General features: G+C 38.8%; 1 protein-coding gene across 1 annotated transcript in view; it reads left to right on the forward strand.

Annotated features, from left to right (window-relative positions):
• Nucleotides 1-16,234, forward strand: part of bcam (basal cell adhesion molecule (Lutheran blood group)) — a 51,369-nt gene that overhangs the window by 617 nt on the left and 34,518 nt on the right. The window lies entirely within an intron of this gene.

A 16,234-nucleotide genomic window follows, 5' to 3' on the forward strand; every position in this document is an offset into this window, starting at 1 on the left:
TGCTTTCATCCGAGTTCAAGTGTGCGGCTGCCAGACTCTAAATTCATATCACGTCAGTATTATTATTACGCGTTATTGATATTTGGATTTAGAAAACCTCATTCTTAGATTTTTTTTAAATCAGATAATATATTCTTAAATAATGGCTTAAATAAAATCTTTGTTAACTCGTCACCTTGTGTTTACAATGCGGTTAAACATTTTCGACATTTAAAACTAAACTATTTATTGAATTTATTACAGAAATCTTGTGTAGATGTAAAACGACCAGAATTGTGTGCTTCTGTGCCATTATCTTATTATGTAGCCTACAATACAAATACCAGAGTTAAAATATGGGTATATGCATGAACATTTGTTTCTGTGACAAATACACTGAATCAATTTCTGATGAACGCAACTATCAATTTTCCTTTGTTAAACTATCTTTTTTTTTTCTTCAATTAACTATTTTATAATGAGCCTGATAGAAGTCAAATAATATCTGTTAGTATTCTGTCAGAATATATGAACCTGCTTTGTGCTCCCAAGGTCATTGGGCCGTAACTGTCTGCACCCTGCGGTTCAGTTAGTAGTTTTGTTCTGCTTTGAAGTGTTTGGCAGCCTATGACCAATAATGTTTCAGCACAGGGGCAACGTGGCCCCTCCTCTTGCTCCGCCTCAGACTGACCATCTTTACCACCTCTCTCACATATGTGTTGATGTATTACCACTTTTAAAATGAAGCCTAAATGCAAAGTAGTACACTGTTTGACTTGTGGGTAAGATTTCATTTTGATACCAAATTTACATTTATGACAGACAATTTGACTTCAGTCAGTATTGAGAATCTATATGTTTTCCACTTTAACATGACTGTGAGTAAAAACACTCATATAAAGAAGCTCCCTCTAAAAAAAACTAAAAACAAAAAAACCCTCCCAGGCATACATTCTTCTCCATCCCAGAGGTACTTGTGTTTTATCTTTCTGTCTGCTCTTAAGGCTCTCTCTCTCTCCCCTCCCTTACTGTGTATCTGATTCTTCCAGTGTTCTCACCTTCTTTCAGTTCTGCGGCTATCGGAAGTCCTTTTTTTTTTTTTTTTTTACCTATCTTATCCCTCTGCACCATTCCATTGTTTGAGACTCCTCTCATGTCCAGAGTTTGAAAATACACGTGGAGCAACAGACAGATGAAGTGTTTCTTCTGATGAGCTCAGTCAAGTCTCCGGGCTGCTGCGTTGGTGTTGAATGCATTGATCAGTTATGCTTCTGTTGCTCTGAAAGCAGGTCCTGTGAGATCTTCTCTTCTGTAGCTGTTTTCCCTCTCTCTCTCTTTAACTCAAACGTCATTAAGAATTCACTTATTTTTTTTGCATGTCCTTTAATTGGGCTGATCATGGGACCCGCAGTTACTTTCTTTTGATGCCAATATCTGTCAGATCTGATGCTCATACCTGTCCCACATGATCTGTGACTTCTCAGGCTCAGTGGGTTTGAAAATCGCTACACTTCCACAAACACTGCAGCATCTTCATGCATCCTTTGTGCGTGTCCTCAGGAAAACCTGTTTTGATGACTTTATCCTCTTTCCGGGCATAAATTTCAATTGATCTGTAGCGTTTAACTGCCAAATGACAGCCGCTGGAACTCTGCCCGTTCATTTCAATTTGTTGCCTACCTCTCCCAGAGGTGTGCCAGCCTCTGCTAGAGCTTTCATATAATTTGCCTCATAATGGAAGTCTCAGTGATTAGCATTTAAAATGGTTCCCGTCCAGCCTCATATCGGAGCCACATGACCTTGTTACTGTAACCACCAGCACTGATACCAAAGCAATAACCTCTCAGGTGATATTTCAACAATATCATTTGCGTTTTCAATCCCTAGTTGAGTATTCTGAGGCGGTATCGGTGCAGCACCTTGGTGGCTGCTCATTTGATCGTGGTGGGATGTCAGTAGGTGGCGTAAAAAATTGTTGAGACAGCTTGTCAGCTGAGTTTTAAGGAGCCGCGCAGAAACAACACGCTTCCCTTCTTTGTCTATTTCCCCCAGTCATTTCCTTGCTTAAATTTTCTCCTCAGCAGAACCTCCCCAACCGCAGCGGCATCAAACGTGAGCACGCACACACATCACCCCCTGCAGCCGGCAGTAATTATTATGGAATTAGGAGGCTTCAAATTAAAACCTGCTCTTTGTGCTGGGCCAGCAGATAAAAGCCAATCTTATGTCTGAGGTAGCTTCTGCGAGCTCAAAGCTCCTATAGATATCCATCCACACACACCTGGCATAAAGCTAGTCACGCACACCTGTGTGTGCAGTTTCAACCCACACGTTGTGTAACTGTTCAAACCAAGGTGCTAATTTGGCCGGTGATGATGATAGCGGTGGAAAGAGGCGGTAGAGTGTGTGATTTGGCTCTCTGCTGTGGGCCCCAGTCTCTCGGATCAGCTTTGTGATTCATGCCCGTGAGGAGGGGGGAGTCACTGCTTGGAATGAGAAGCATTCAGCAAGGGACAGGTTACATCTCGCCCCCTGACTCTTCAACCCCCCAGATTCTCTCTCTTTCTATCCCGTCTCTATTTCTCTGCCTCTCTTTCTTTCGGCACAGATGGACGCGCAGGCTGCCAGTGAAAGCAAGTCACGCAACCACAACACACATGGTTTTGATCCAAGATCACAATATGGCACTTTGGTGTTAGACCATAGATACTTTTTTACACATAGGTCACATTTTAGTGGTTTAACAGCCTCATGACCCTGTAGAATGTGGAAATTAGACTTAATTATCAAAAAATGCCATTTACAGATTGACATAACTGTAGCTGCACTTGAAATCACATACTATTTGATGAGGTACAGCATTTGAAGAACTCACATGAAGAGCTCACTTTGTGGTGTAAAAAATAAATAATTAAAAAATAATTTTTAATAATTAAGACATCTCATCATGTGACCTACAGCATCAATTGCGTCACTTCTCTGATTCACAACTTCTCTACTGTGGCATCATGGGATAGTAAAGTGTCCACTGTCTGCACAGTTCACAATCTCGGCAGAAGTATAGGGTCATTTTTGCCTATTCTTTTATATTGTGAATTCAGATATACTTTTCTTTTTATGTACTGTTTTTCACTTATGTAGTAGGGATGTTTTTCACTTATGGAAGTATAGGCACATTCGGACACAGGATGTTACTTAGAAGAAAGTCTAAATGATTCATAACACCTTAAATTATAATCAAGAGTGTTTAGGCTTGTTTTAATTGTTCTGAGGCCCATCATGAAAGCTTGTTTTTGGATTGGAAGCAGTTCTTTTGGCAGCCGGTTTGAGGAAAGCTCACTGCTTGCTGGCACAAAGCAGCAGCAACCACATGGTCACTCTGAATGAGAGATACTAAGCAGCCCATCTTTCATCTTAATATCATCTAAACCAGTATTTCTTGATCTTTTTTGTCTTGGGTATCCCCAAAACTAATTTCCTAAGGGATAAATAAACTAAACTGATATCAGGAAAGCGCAAATACCCTTTTATCAACCCCAAACCATAAATGTGTTACTTTTTTCACTTTTATATACAGTACGTTGGATATCATTTAACATTATTTTTAATGTTATGAAGGTTGTCACTATTAAAGTATTTCACTTTTAAACTAAAACAATTTACTACAATTCACTTTAACAATTCTGATGGCAATCGTGGATAAGCTTTATAATCATTTATAATCATTTTGTATAATATGTTTAATAATACAAAATCTTTTTTTTTTTTTCGTAAGTACCTGGTTTTATGTGTTGGGAATTATTAAAGGCATAGTTGTGGCCCCAAAAAATTAAATTCTGTTATTTACTCTCTCATGTTGTTCCAAACCTGTCTGACGTTCTTTCTTCTGTGGAACACAACATATTTTCAGAAATGGCTCCAGTTCTTTTTCCATGCCGTGATAGTCGATGTTGTTTTGGACCTGATTGTCTTTCATTAAATGAACAAAATTCTCTCAAATATCTTATTTTCTGTTCAACAGAAGAAACAGTCATACAGGTTTGGAACAAAAAAGATGAGTAAATGATGACAGAATTGTAATTTTTGGCTGAACTAAATTGTACTTTTGAAGTGAATGTAAACGTATTGACTGATCTGATGCTGCTGCAGATGTTACACTACCAGACACACAACACACACTGAGAGTTTTAATGCTGTGGATTAGCTCTGTCTGGCTTGCTTCTGTGTATGTTAGTCTCTCTCTTTGTTTTCAGTAATGGGGGTGCTGTTTGCGATCAGTGGGTGACCATTGATGTTTTCTGTGATTTACAGTTGGTATTGTGCGTGCTCCGGCATAGATAACTGCCTCGTACACACACAGAGGTTGACCGAAAGGACAGACAGCATGTCTGTATAGAATCTGTAATGCCAGGAAAGAATTTATTCATGCAGACCTGCTGAGCTCTTTCACTCAAAATTTATAACCAGTTCTGATTGAGTCATTCTTTCATAAAAAAGCAACATCTCTCCATCTCTCATCCCCTATTCTTCTCTGTCTGCACTCAAGCCCCCCACCAATCCTCCCATCTTTCATGAAATCTGGGTCCTGCCCAGTCCTTCAGCATTCAAACACTCTGCCCACACTACAAAGCATCCTGGCACGGCAGAAACAGAGATAGAGGAAGTTCGGTAGCCTGGTGCCCTTTGATTTCTCCAAGGCTGCAGCTTCAAGACTGTTATTAGTGGCATACAGGAAACAGTATGCGGAAGATATGGTGTGTGTGTGAGTGCGATGGCTGTTTTCTGTGAAGGATGTTGAAGTGGTCTGATACTAAAGTGGGGAGCCGAAGGATATGAGGCACAGTGAAAAGCTGCATCTGTGTGCTGGGGCATAGTGCTTTGAAGAATTGGTGCTTCAGAGGCTCTTTGGGGAGACGAGGTTAAGAGCGCCTGATCCATTTAGCTGTGGAGATTGTAAGGGCGATTGGCCGACGCAAATCCTGAGGCCTCTCACAGGCATTCTTAATGGATTCAGGGCTGATGGGTTTCCTTTTGGGGAAAATATCGTTTTTTAGCGAGGAACTTAGGTCATGCTATACTATCGGCCATCTTGTAGTAGTACATTGCCGCATCTCCCTAAGCTCTATTATACCAGTATCGATTTAGAGATGGACATTAGTTGTTCTGCATTGATTTGTTTCTCCTAGCAGTGTTTTGGGATTTGGTTTACAAGAAATGCTTCATCTTGGCGCACTTCTACAGCTTGTCTTCTGTCATCGGTGATCTGTGGCTTAATTACATATAGGGCTGGGCAATAATAGCTTAAAACATTATATTTTACATAAACTATTTAATATTTAAATAAATATAACATATTTGAAAATACATATATCCATAAATATAATGTAGTAATATTATATATAAAAATATATATATCATATTTTAAATATGAGGATTAGAACAAAACGCTAAACCTGGTTAAGGTGTTTTTCTGACAAAGTAATTAAAAAAGATTTTTTTATATAATATTATGGACAGCGACCTGAAGAATGAATGCTAAATCAGATGCAGGTAATACACTCATTTAGTTGATCACTATAGGCTACTCTAATACAACAAGCTTCAATGAACCAACTCAATGTTCCTTCGTTTACTCTAAAGTGACGTTTTAGAATTAGTAAAGGAGGCTTAGGCTCAACTGTTTCTGTACAAAAGAGGGGTTTTAAAGACACTACGTTGTTGTTTCTTATATATTTACTCATGTTTGCCGTCGAACTGATATAGGCCTACAGCCATTTCGCACTGCTATGAGTGTGATATTGCTCATATATATGTATGTATAATATTTTATATAAAATTTTAAATGTTTTAACATCTGTATATTATTAAATGTTAATATATTTTCTTTAATTTATTTGCTTTTAAATAGTGATTTTGCAGCCATTGTTGCATTTCAAAATGTTAATGTTAAAAAAAGTTCAAAGTTAAATATAATCAAGTCAAGTTATTAAATGATTCACAGAAATTATTCACACTTATTAACTCTGATGACATCTGAAGTTTGCATGAGAGTCTTAACACTTTCATATTTGCAGGTTGTGAAAGTAGGGAAAATGGAGACTATAGTAAACAATGGCCAATTAAAACAACTATTTGTTTTTATAACACCCGCAAAATCAACAGAAATACACAATGTATACACAAGCTACTTTCTCGCCATTGGTCATTTGGTCACATCTCAGTTGGACCTCCATCGCACCTGGTTTAAACTGTGCCAGCTTTACCTGATGTGACTGAAAACAAAGTCATGTTGAAACAGTGCTTGTTTAAGAGTTCTTTAAACATCCTTTTCCTCACACAGACTGTTGCCATTGTCTTCATACTATCAGCTGGCAAACATTCCCTGGAGAACAGTCTTCTGACGCAAGGGAGAGAAAAGCCTTTATAGCCCTCAGCTTACGGCTGTTTGGTTAGTCGAGCGCACCCCCCAGGCTGAGCTATTCACTGCCCCGCACTCGACAGACCCTTCAAGATGTGGTCTTGCTGAAGATTACACACACACAAACACTATTTGTAATCCTGATCTTTTGTTTGCACTCACACCACCTGAAAAATATACACACAGATCGTTTAGTTACGAGAAATGTAAAAAGTTTGGTTCTTGTTTGATGTTCACTTACACGTTACAATTTTGTTTATCACTGTTTAAATATTGAATCATAGTTCAGTGGGTGAAACTAGACATCCATGTTGTGTGTTTCTGACTGTGATTTATCATCAGCAATCTACTTCACAATCATTCTTTCAAAATTTTGCACAGTGTGTGCCTTTAACATGAAGGACACTTTTTTTCCTTGAGACACTATTTTTAATAGTGATCTGGTTAATGGTTAGCCGAGCATTGTTAACCTCTTCAACGAAAATGGACACTGTTTGACGAGCCGCATTGTTGATTTAATAGTGCTTGACCCGTGAAGCACCACAAGGCCCTCTGGTGAATTTAAAATAAATGAAGTGCATTTGGGAGTATGTTTGTGTCTGAGGTACATTATATTACATGATTGAAAAATGCTGCAAAATAGCAAGGTGGTTTCTGGCCATTCAAATGTGTGAAAAAAACATTTATAATATTTGCACATTACGTGGCCTGAGGGATTGTGTGCGAGTCAGACGTTTGGGGAGGATCTGAATGTCTGAGATTGGGGCTTCCCGTTCACACGCTGAGATTGGGTGACCGATCACATTTCATTCAGGAGACACATGTTCAGGTGATTACCTGCGGGAGAAGAGTGTATCTCGCTTTACTCAACCTCAACCCCCTCAGCCTGCTCTGTCTCTGTAACACACACTTTGCTGTCCTGTATGCTGTAAAACCTGTGTGAACATGTGTTTAAATATGACCAGCACTAGAAGAAGTTATATAGCAAGGAGCTGAAGACTTATATTACCAACGTCTTGCTCTTGCTCTTTAAAAATTCACTTTCTTGATCAGTATTTTTGTCTCGTTTTCCACTGAGAATATGTAAACATCATTAAAACAACATGATAAATGTACTTCATTAGCAAAATTACAAACGACTTCATAAGACTTCAGTGTATATATATATATATATATATATATATATATATATATACTGTATATATCACGCAACAGCTGTTTGGGGTCAGTAAGAAATCTCTGTATCAATGTTGAAAACAGTTGTGCTGCTTAACATTTTTGTGGAAACCTTTCAGGATTCTTTGATTAATAGAAAGTTCAAAAGAACAACATCTCTTTGAAATCTTTAACATTAAACTTTATAAATGTCTTAGCTATCACTTTTGATCAATTTAACACACCCTTGCTAATATATAGCCTATTTTTTTAATATATTTTTTGCAAATAAAGAAAAATAAAATAAACTTAATTGTTTATCTTATGCAATCGTATGCAATTTTGCTTCTTAAATACATTTATCTGATTTTAAAGATGTTTATACATTTTCACTGGAAAACATGACTTATTATTTATTTTGGGATTGCTCTTATTCTCTCGACTCTCGCCTTCGAAACCCTTCATCCCTGTAGATTAGCAAGCACTCTGCTTTAGTTTGTGGTTAATGACACTGTCCCTGGCTGATAGCTAATCAGGAAGGTGGTCTGATGGACCCCAAGGACCGCAGTGCCAACTCTAATTCTGTTGCCTTTCTGATTGACACACAGCTTGATAATCATATTCAGGCCTGCGGGGCTCCAGCATTGGTCCCCCTCCTTGCATAATCTCAACCAATCAGTGATTTCCCTCTACGGTATACCAGCATGACTGACAGCTAGCATGGCTACATTTCCTATTGAGTTTCAGGTTTCATACCTTGTCATTTCTTAAAGGTTGTAGCCATCCATTTGCTCTCAATTGAAATCTTATTAATGGACAGTAATTGGTTTTGGATGTAATTTTCATTTGCAGAGAACACAGATGAAATTTGTAAGATTCACATTATGCTTCAACTCTTTTGGGAAGGATATTTCTTTACCAGCGCCAGGATCTCAGAAGATCATAATATACTGGTTTATTGAGTTTTGAGAACTAAAATGTAGCACAAATGAAAATCTTGTTATGTATTATCAAAGGATATGGACTTTGTGCGATCAAATTAAGCTTTCATGAGGGCCAGTAATTCTTTGTTTGCTGTCTATTCCTCACAGAGTCCAGAATCTCTTAAAATACAATTAAACAGACAATGGTGGCATTTGGCTTAGGATGGATTAGTTCAGTTCGTTAAAAAGACACAAGCTCATGAAATGGTTCTGCACTAAGACACACAGGGCTTTGACTCTTTAAGACAGACTTAATTAGACTGTTATTTTGGGAAGATGTCGACACGCACTGGAAGATAGAATCTGTTGGGCATATGTTTGAGGGACTTTGTTGGTGTTGTTGGTGTCTTTGGTCCTCCTCGTGTCTCATATGGGGTGTGGAACGCCCGCTGACAGTGGCGGCTGTGACTCCACACCTTGGCTGAACATTTTTGGGACAGCGGTCAGTCTAACCCCTTCGTTCCCTGCCAAGTAATCATGGTAACAGGCACGTGGAATTCCCTAGTCAATTAACAGTTGGAGTGGGAGTAGGAGTGGGCGTGTGGGCGCATATTGACTGGTGCAGTGGGGAGGGCTGATGGAGCGAGAACAGAGGACACATGTTCATTAAAATCATCCATCCTGGATCAGATGGTAGATCTGGAGATTTTTCCCTCCCTCCCCGTCTCTTTGAAATGCTTGTGTTGCCCGTTTGTGAGTGTGATACTGTACCTCATTGGGCTGAAGGCAACTTTCTCACACTGCTCTGCCCTTTCCTTTGTCCTTCATTCATTCTCACTCGCTTTGTTAACGTCTCTCTTTTTCCTTTTGGGGAAGCCCCTTTCATTTTCTCTCTTTTTGTTTTTCCTCTCTTTAGCTGCTGTCACTATATTCTGCAAATGGTGACATCATGTAAGTCATACAAGTCGTACATACAAGCCAGTATAATCAGAACAGAAAATAAAATCCAATACGAGTAATTATCAAAATGCAGCTGATGGCTGTGGAATTCAGTTGCAGTTTTGCTTTGACATATATAACCTTGTATATGAAGATATTTTGAAGAATATGGGTAACCAAACAGTTGACGGACCCCATTGACTCCTATGTAAAAGAAAAATCTATGAAAGTCAATTGGCATATTATTCAGCTTTGTCATCACAGGAATGCATTACATTTTAAAATGTATTCAAATAACAGTTCTTTTAAATTGTAATAATATTTCACAATATTACTGTTTTACTGTAGCTTTTATTGAAGCAGCCTTGGTGAGCTTTTTAAAAAAAAGTTTTTGAAAGAGACTGCTATCAAAAACTTTTTTTACATTTAAAAAAAAAACAAAAAACTTTTTTATTTAATTTTTTAATTGTACCGACCCCAAAAGTTGGAATGGTAGTGCTTTTATTTTATTTTATTTATCTATTGGTCATGTGGGTCCAGGGCATTTAAATCCATTTTGTCTTCTCACTTGTATACATGTGACCACAAACACACACACACACATACACATGCTCTTGTACCTGTGCAGCAGTTAAGGACAAGGCTACATTGTTAAGACATTCCTGGGGCTGCCGGAATGCAGGTATTAATGCGGAGTGATTAGACACAGCGAGAGAACAAGCGCAGAGAGGGCTGGGAGGGGGTAATGATAGAAAGGAAAAAAGAAGGACAGAGGGGCTGGATTGGGGGAAAACGAGGGGAGAAGGGAGTGATGGAGTTGGACAGATTGAGGTACAGAAAGGGAACATATTGCAGAATGAGGAGAAGACCTTGTTTTGAGGAGAGGATTCTGTGTTAGTGAAGGTCAAAGGTCACTTTGTTTTCTGAGGTTTGGGACAATTCACCCAAAATTGAACATTGTGTCATGACTGACTGTGTTTTCAATGCTTTTTGGCATGCAGTTACTGTACAATGAACGGGAAATGAAACTTTCAAGCTTTAAAAGGGACCAAAAGCAATTAAAAGTATCAAACAAGTGACCCATGTGACTCGTGCATTTTATTCCAAATCTTCTGAAGCTGTACAATAGCTTTGTATGAGAAATAGACTAAAATTTAAGTTATGCACTAAAAATCTTGACATATTTTACGTTCATGAGAGTTAATGAGAAGTGGTGATTTCTAACTTGTGAATGAATTATTTGACTAGAATGTGTTGATCTGATTCACGAAACCTGTCTCAATGATTTGTTCAGTCTGATTGGCTAAGTTCAAATCACAGACTCAATGATCCAGTTGAGTTGCATTTTGAAATAAGTTTTGGTTTGCTTCTCACATTTTAAAGGACTTATATAGTGCATCAATCGAATTGACCGCTTTTATTATACGTTCACGGTCCTTTTTGGAGCTTGAAGGCCCCAGTATCCATAGACTGTAACTGCAGAAAAAAGTCTTCAGAAATTATTTTGTGTTCCCCAGAAGAAGAAAAAAGTCACAGGTTTGGAATGATACGTGGGTGAGTAAATGATGGCAGAATGTTCATTTTGGGGGGAACCATCCCTTTAAGTTTAAGTGTGTTGACAGTGTGTTTCAGGAATGTGCTTTGACATAAATAATATTACAGTATGTATATGCATGTGTTGATATTAGAGGTGGAAATATGCATGTGTTGATATTAGAGGTGTGTTGGTGGTGCATTGCTATCAAAACAGGAGCGTGTGAAAATTAAATTTTTTCATTCCAGAGAAGAGTTTAGATTTAACTGTATTTAAAAATAGGAAGTGGAATGCCTGGGAGGTCCCAGTATAACGATAGCAGTACCAGCTGGTGATCGGATCTGCCATGGATCTGTGAGAAAGGGAGGACGAGAGCGGGCAGGGGAAGGCGGGGGTTGCCTGTTGGTGCTTCCATGGTGAGGGCAGCATTGCCAACCAATGTCAGTCGTGCCATCTTTGCTATATGGCCAGGTGGCATCAACCAGCAACATGTCCTGGCATTAACTACTACACACCCCTTCCAACACACAAGGTGGTGTAATCAATGTCAAAGTCAACCTCCTCTACCCCATGATCTGCCCTCACCCCTCCTAGAATCCCCACCCATCTCTCCATCTGCTTCCTGTATGTGCTGGACAAATGGATTGAGGGTCCATCTAACATTTGTGGGTGTCCCATATCAAAAATTAGAAGCTTGCTGTTCAGAAAACTTTCCTTACCATAGCCCTTAGTCAGAATATATGCCACATTTAACATCAAACCCTTAATTTTAATGGTTGATTTAAAGCTAAAGTTTGTAATTACTTTGCATTCAAATCTTTTCCCCTCGTCTGTCATTTGTTAAACGGAAAATCCAGCCCAACTCACAACTATTATTTTATTTTACTTAAAAATGTTGTCATCTGTATGACATTTTTTGTTTTCATGTATTTAAGATATGTATTTATGTTACATATGACATCTACTAAGGTCTATGATTGGAACACTAATTAATGAACAGGCAAGATTGTATGCTCTTTTTTTCTGTTGCGCTCCCTTCTTTTCACCCTCTCTTGATCTTTCCATCTTTCTGTCTCTGGGAATGATAGTTTACAGTGTTGTGTAGAGCTCTAGATGGAGTGACAGAGAGGGAGTGAGACAGCTGGACACTCATGGCTCCAAAGATCAGCTTACACAAACTCACTGGCATATCTGGCCGCAGTCTCCCTCTCTTTCTCTCCCAACGTCTCTTTCGTTCCACTTCTCTTATTTGCTTGGATCATTGCTCTGTTTCAGTCAAACAAACTCCCTACACACAAAGTGCTATGTGTTACGGTAGAGTTGGCATCTTGTGTTGGTTTGTCTGGAGTGGAGCTCAAGCCTGACATCAAACACACCAACTAAACAATGAAGTCATGAAAACAGGATGAAACTGCTCTGGGGCAGTAACCGTGAGCCCTCTCAAACACACACATTCATAAAAACACGTTTTAAAGGCATGACTCCTCAAGCCCCTGCCGTGTCATTCATTTATAAAGAATGGAGCGGATCGCACATGGAAAAATCTAGAGGGTGCAGATTGAGTGACAGACAGGCAGAAACTGCCCCAACACCCTGCCCCCTTCTCTCCCTCTGCACCCCCCTGTTTTTAAGGCGACAGATGGCTGTTTTCTACTCTTTTCTTCTGTCACTCTGTTCTCTCTTCCTCATACCTGCTTGAACATGGACGCCCCCCTCCAGCCTTGTAAACCCCTACCTTCAGCAAACATCCTAAAATCCACACTTTATCCAAGAGTTAGGACACAGCCTGGGGTGGTGCAATTTTCTCCAGGTGTGTTCCCTGTCGGAAAAGCCTAAGATGGAAGCTTTGTTTTGGAACATGCTACACAGTAGCTAGTTTCTAGTCGAAGTTGATTCAAGCTAGTTATTTGCTGGTTGACAGGGTACTATGTATAACAAAACGGCAAAACAAAATTGCTAAAACTATAATGATATAAAACTAAATGCTAATTCAAAATATAAATAAATACTATAATATACTATAAATATACTAAAATAACACTAATGACTACAGCTTTGACCAGCTAGAAACCAGTTATCATATTCCAAAACACAGCTACTAGTTTAAGTTAGATTCTCCAGTAGAGATTTAGTACCGATGTATGAAAGAGATATGCTGCATCCACGTATGCTTACTATAATAGTATATAATATGTGAATATAGAATGTAGAAATCACAGTGTAAAAAAACAAAAAAACAAAAAACGGATGACATACTACTTGATTCTGGAGTGCACATTCAGTGGACACTTTACTATCTAATGATGCCACGGGAGTGGAGTTGTGAAAGGCAGTGTAGCGACACAACTGACGTTGGTAGATCACATGACACTGACAACATGGCGGATGTAGTACGTCTGAATTTCATTCATACATCGAAGTATGTTTCACACCAAATGTAGTACCAGACGCAAATATGTGACTTCAGACGCAGCTACAACGCAGCCTGTTGAATTGATTAAAAATCATAATAAATGTCTTTATGAAGTATGACCATTATGATCATTAATGTCTTTTAAATTGTTACAATTAATAGTATATAATCAAAGTATATATTGTTTTTGCAAGCTTACTGCTCAGATTACTATCTAGCACACTGCTAGCCGATTAGCCTGCTAGCTTAGCCTATTCTGCACACAAATTTTCAGTTATTTTGTATTCAGGCAATACAAACAGCTACCCCCTGGGGTCCTAGACAAATTGTTCATGACACAGTAGCTCTTTAGGGATTTAGTTACTGGTCTAATAGAGCAGAGAAAGACTAGTTTCCATGACTGACACTTTCCTCTCCTTCTTCCACACACAGCTGTGCACAGCTCGACTGTGTGTTTGTGTGATGTTTAGTGGATAAACTTTGACATGCCTTTTCATGTAAGATGTGTGCGTATTCGCCTACCTCGCCAGTCAGACAATGAATCACAGCACAGAAGAAAGACCGAGATTACATCACGCTCCTTTAATGTTTGTTTTTATCATGTTTTTCAAATACTTCTTATATTTGAGCTCTGCGTCACACTTTTACTTGTTATCATGTATGCGTTTGTGGAAGGTTCTCACGTCTTCATAATTTCTCTGGAAATTAATTTCAGTAAGAAGGATTTGCATCCACTGATAGTGTTGTTTATTTGCATGCGCTGTCTGCGTCTTAGTAGCACTCTTCAGGATTGTGCAAATCAGGTAACATGGCACAAAACATTTTTTTGAGTTGAAATACTGAGTGTGAAAGTGGCTGTTTAGCGACTTTAGTCTTCCGATTTTCCTTGTTTCTGAATTGCAAAAGAAACAATGGGACACAGAGGAGACAGCAGTAGCCTCTGTTCTTATCGCTCTCTTTCACCCAAGGTTCCAGCTCACTGCCCTCCTCTACAGCTCTCTCCGACTATCCTTATCTGCACATGCCCAAGGTTCTGTCCGTCCTGCCAGAACAGTTGAAGCTGAGCAGCCTGTTCAATTTCATTAATTTAAAAAAAAATAGCTTTTCTCCTTATTGTTTTCCTTCTAGAATCAGATATCACTACCTCTGTTGCTAGAAGCCATAGTTTTAACATGGCTGCATTACACAATGACTTTCAAGGGGGGTTTGCTTTGGGGGTTGGAGGGCTGACGTTTCGGATGGCTGCCCCTAAACATAAAAACAACTTGCTTTCTATGTTTAAGCTTTTACTCTTCTGAACAGATCTGTAAATTTATATTTGTATTGTTTTATTTAAGTCTGGTTTGTGGTCTTACATTTGTGGGGTTTTTTCAGCATTATTCAGCATTTCAGCATAGTATTTTTTCAGTATTTGAAAAATACAAAGCTTCAATTCAGTAACACTCAAGATAATCTTCATGAGTCAGCTGTGTTATAAATCTATTTATGATATACAATTCAATTTAACTTACAAAAAGTTTTTTTTTTTTTTTTTTTTTTTTGGTCCAGACTGGATTTTATGCTATAATTTAAGACAACCCCAACCTCTCAGTTTTGATGTCCATTGAGGAATTTAAGCTTTATTTTCTGGAGTCAAGTTTGCAAAGTCTCTTTCTCTCTTTTCTCTCTTGTTCTCTTGTTCTCTCCCTGTCCAGCTGGAATTCTGATTAAAGCGATAATTTGTCACCTGCCGGCTGCCGCCCTAATGATATTTCTGGCAATGCTGGTTCTTCCTTCATGTCTTTGTTTTCTCTTTACTCTTTGTCTTTAAACTTATCTGCTCCTCAGCAGACCATGAACTCCCCAGCCTGTCTCCTCCCCTCCGTCCTCTTCATGCCCGTGTTTATATGTCTATTTTGAGAAATTAGGCGCGTGGATGTATCGTCAGTTCTATCGGTGTGACGAGCAGTATTGTATCTGTATGTTTGTGTATTTATTGAGGAAGTAATGAATTAATATTCCAGCTGACCTTGATCTGATTATTTACTCTACCCTTGTCTGTCTTTGTCTTTGGTATGGGCATAAAAGATGTACATTTCATTATTACATGGCACTCTGGAATACTTGATTCTGTTTGAATAAATGTCCAAAAAAGTTGAATGTGTGTGTATTTTGAAATTAAACTGTACATTTGACCATTGTATGTGACAAACCAAAATCTTTACACCGTGTCTTTGTATGTAACCTCAATATTAAGTCAAAGACCTTAAGGATACAAGACACTAGCCGTGATGAATCCGTATTATTTTTAAGGGAAGGAAGGTAAATCAAGGAATGTTTTCAGTAGGTGGTAGAATGTCGGGAGTCAGATCTGAGGGGCGGATACGGAGATAAAGATGTGTTTACAGGCAACAGCATTAATGGAAGGTGGCGTGAGCAACAAGCAGCGTCCCAGAAATAGAGAAACCCTTTTGTATGATCATAAAAAGAGAGAAAGATGCAATAATATGTACATCCGATCCTTATATCCTACCCACAGCCTTAAGGAACCCTTGTCTCCACATCCGACATTGAATGACATATTTTAAACAGCCATGAGAGAATGTGTGTGTGATTATCTCAATCTGGGATGGTGTCATGGATTCCATGTGTGGTCCTCAGCATGATGTTTTATTCCACCTCCCTCATTTTGTGTGTGTGTGTGTGTACTGACACTCCATTTTCATCTCCATTTTTGTGTTTACAGACTTTTCTGGCTCTTCTCATTAATTCTAGCGCTCTATCCCTGATGCTCTCCGCCCCCCCCATACTATCTCTCATCTCTTTAGTTCCTGGCTCCTGCAGGTTGAGACGTGTTATGTCTAATGCAGATAATGACCATTCTTCAGTTCACA

This window comes from Leuciscus leuciscus (genome assembly GCF_965113295.1).
Source record: "Leuciscus leuciscus genome assembly, chromosome: 20".
Lineage (NCBI taxonomy): Eukaryota > Metazoa > Chordata > Actinopteri > Cypriniformes > Leuciscidae > Leuciscus > Leuciscus leuciscus.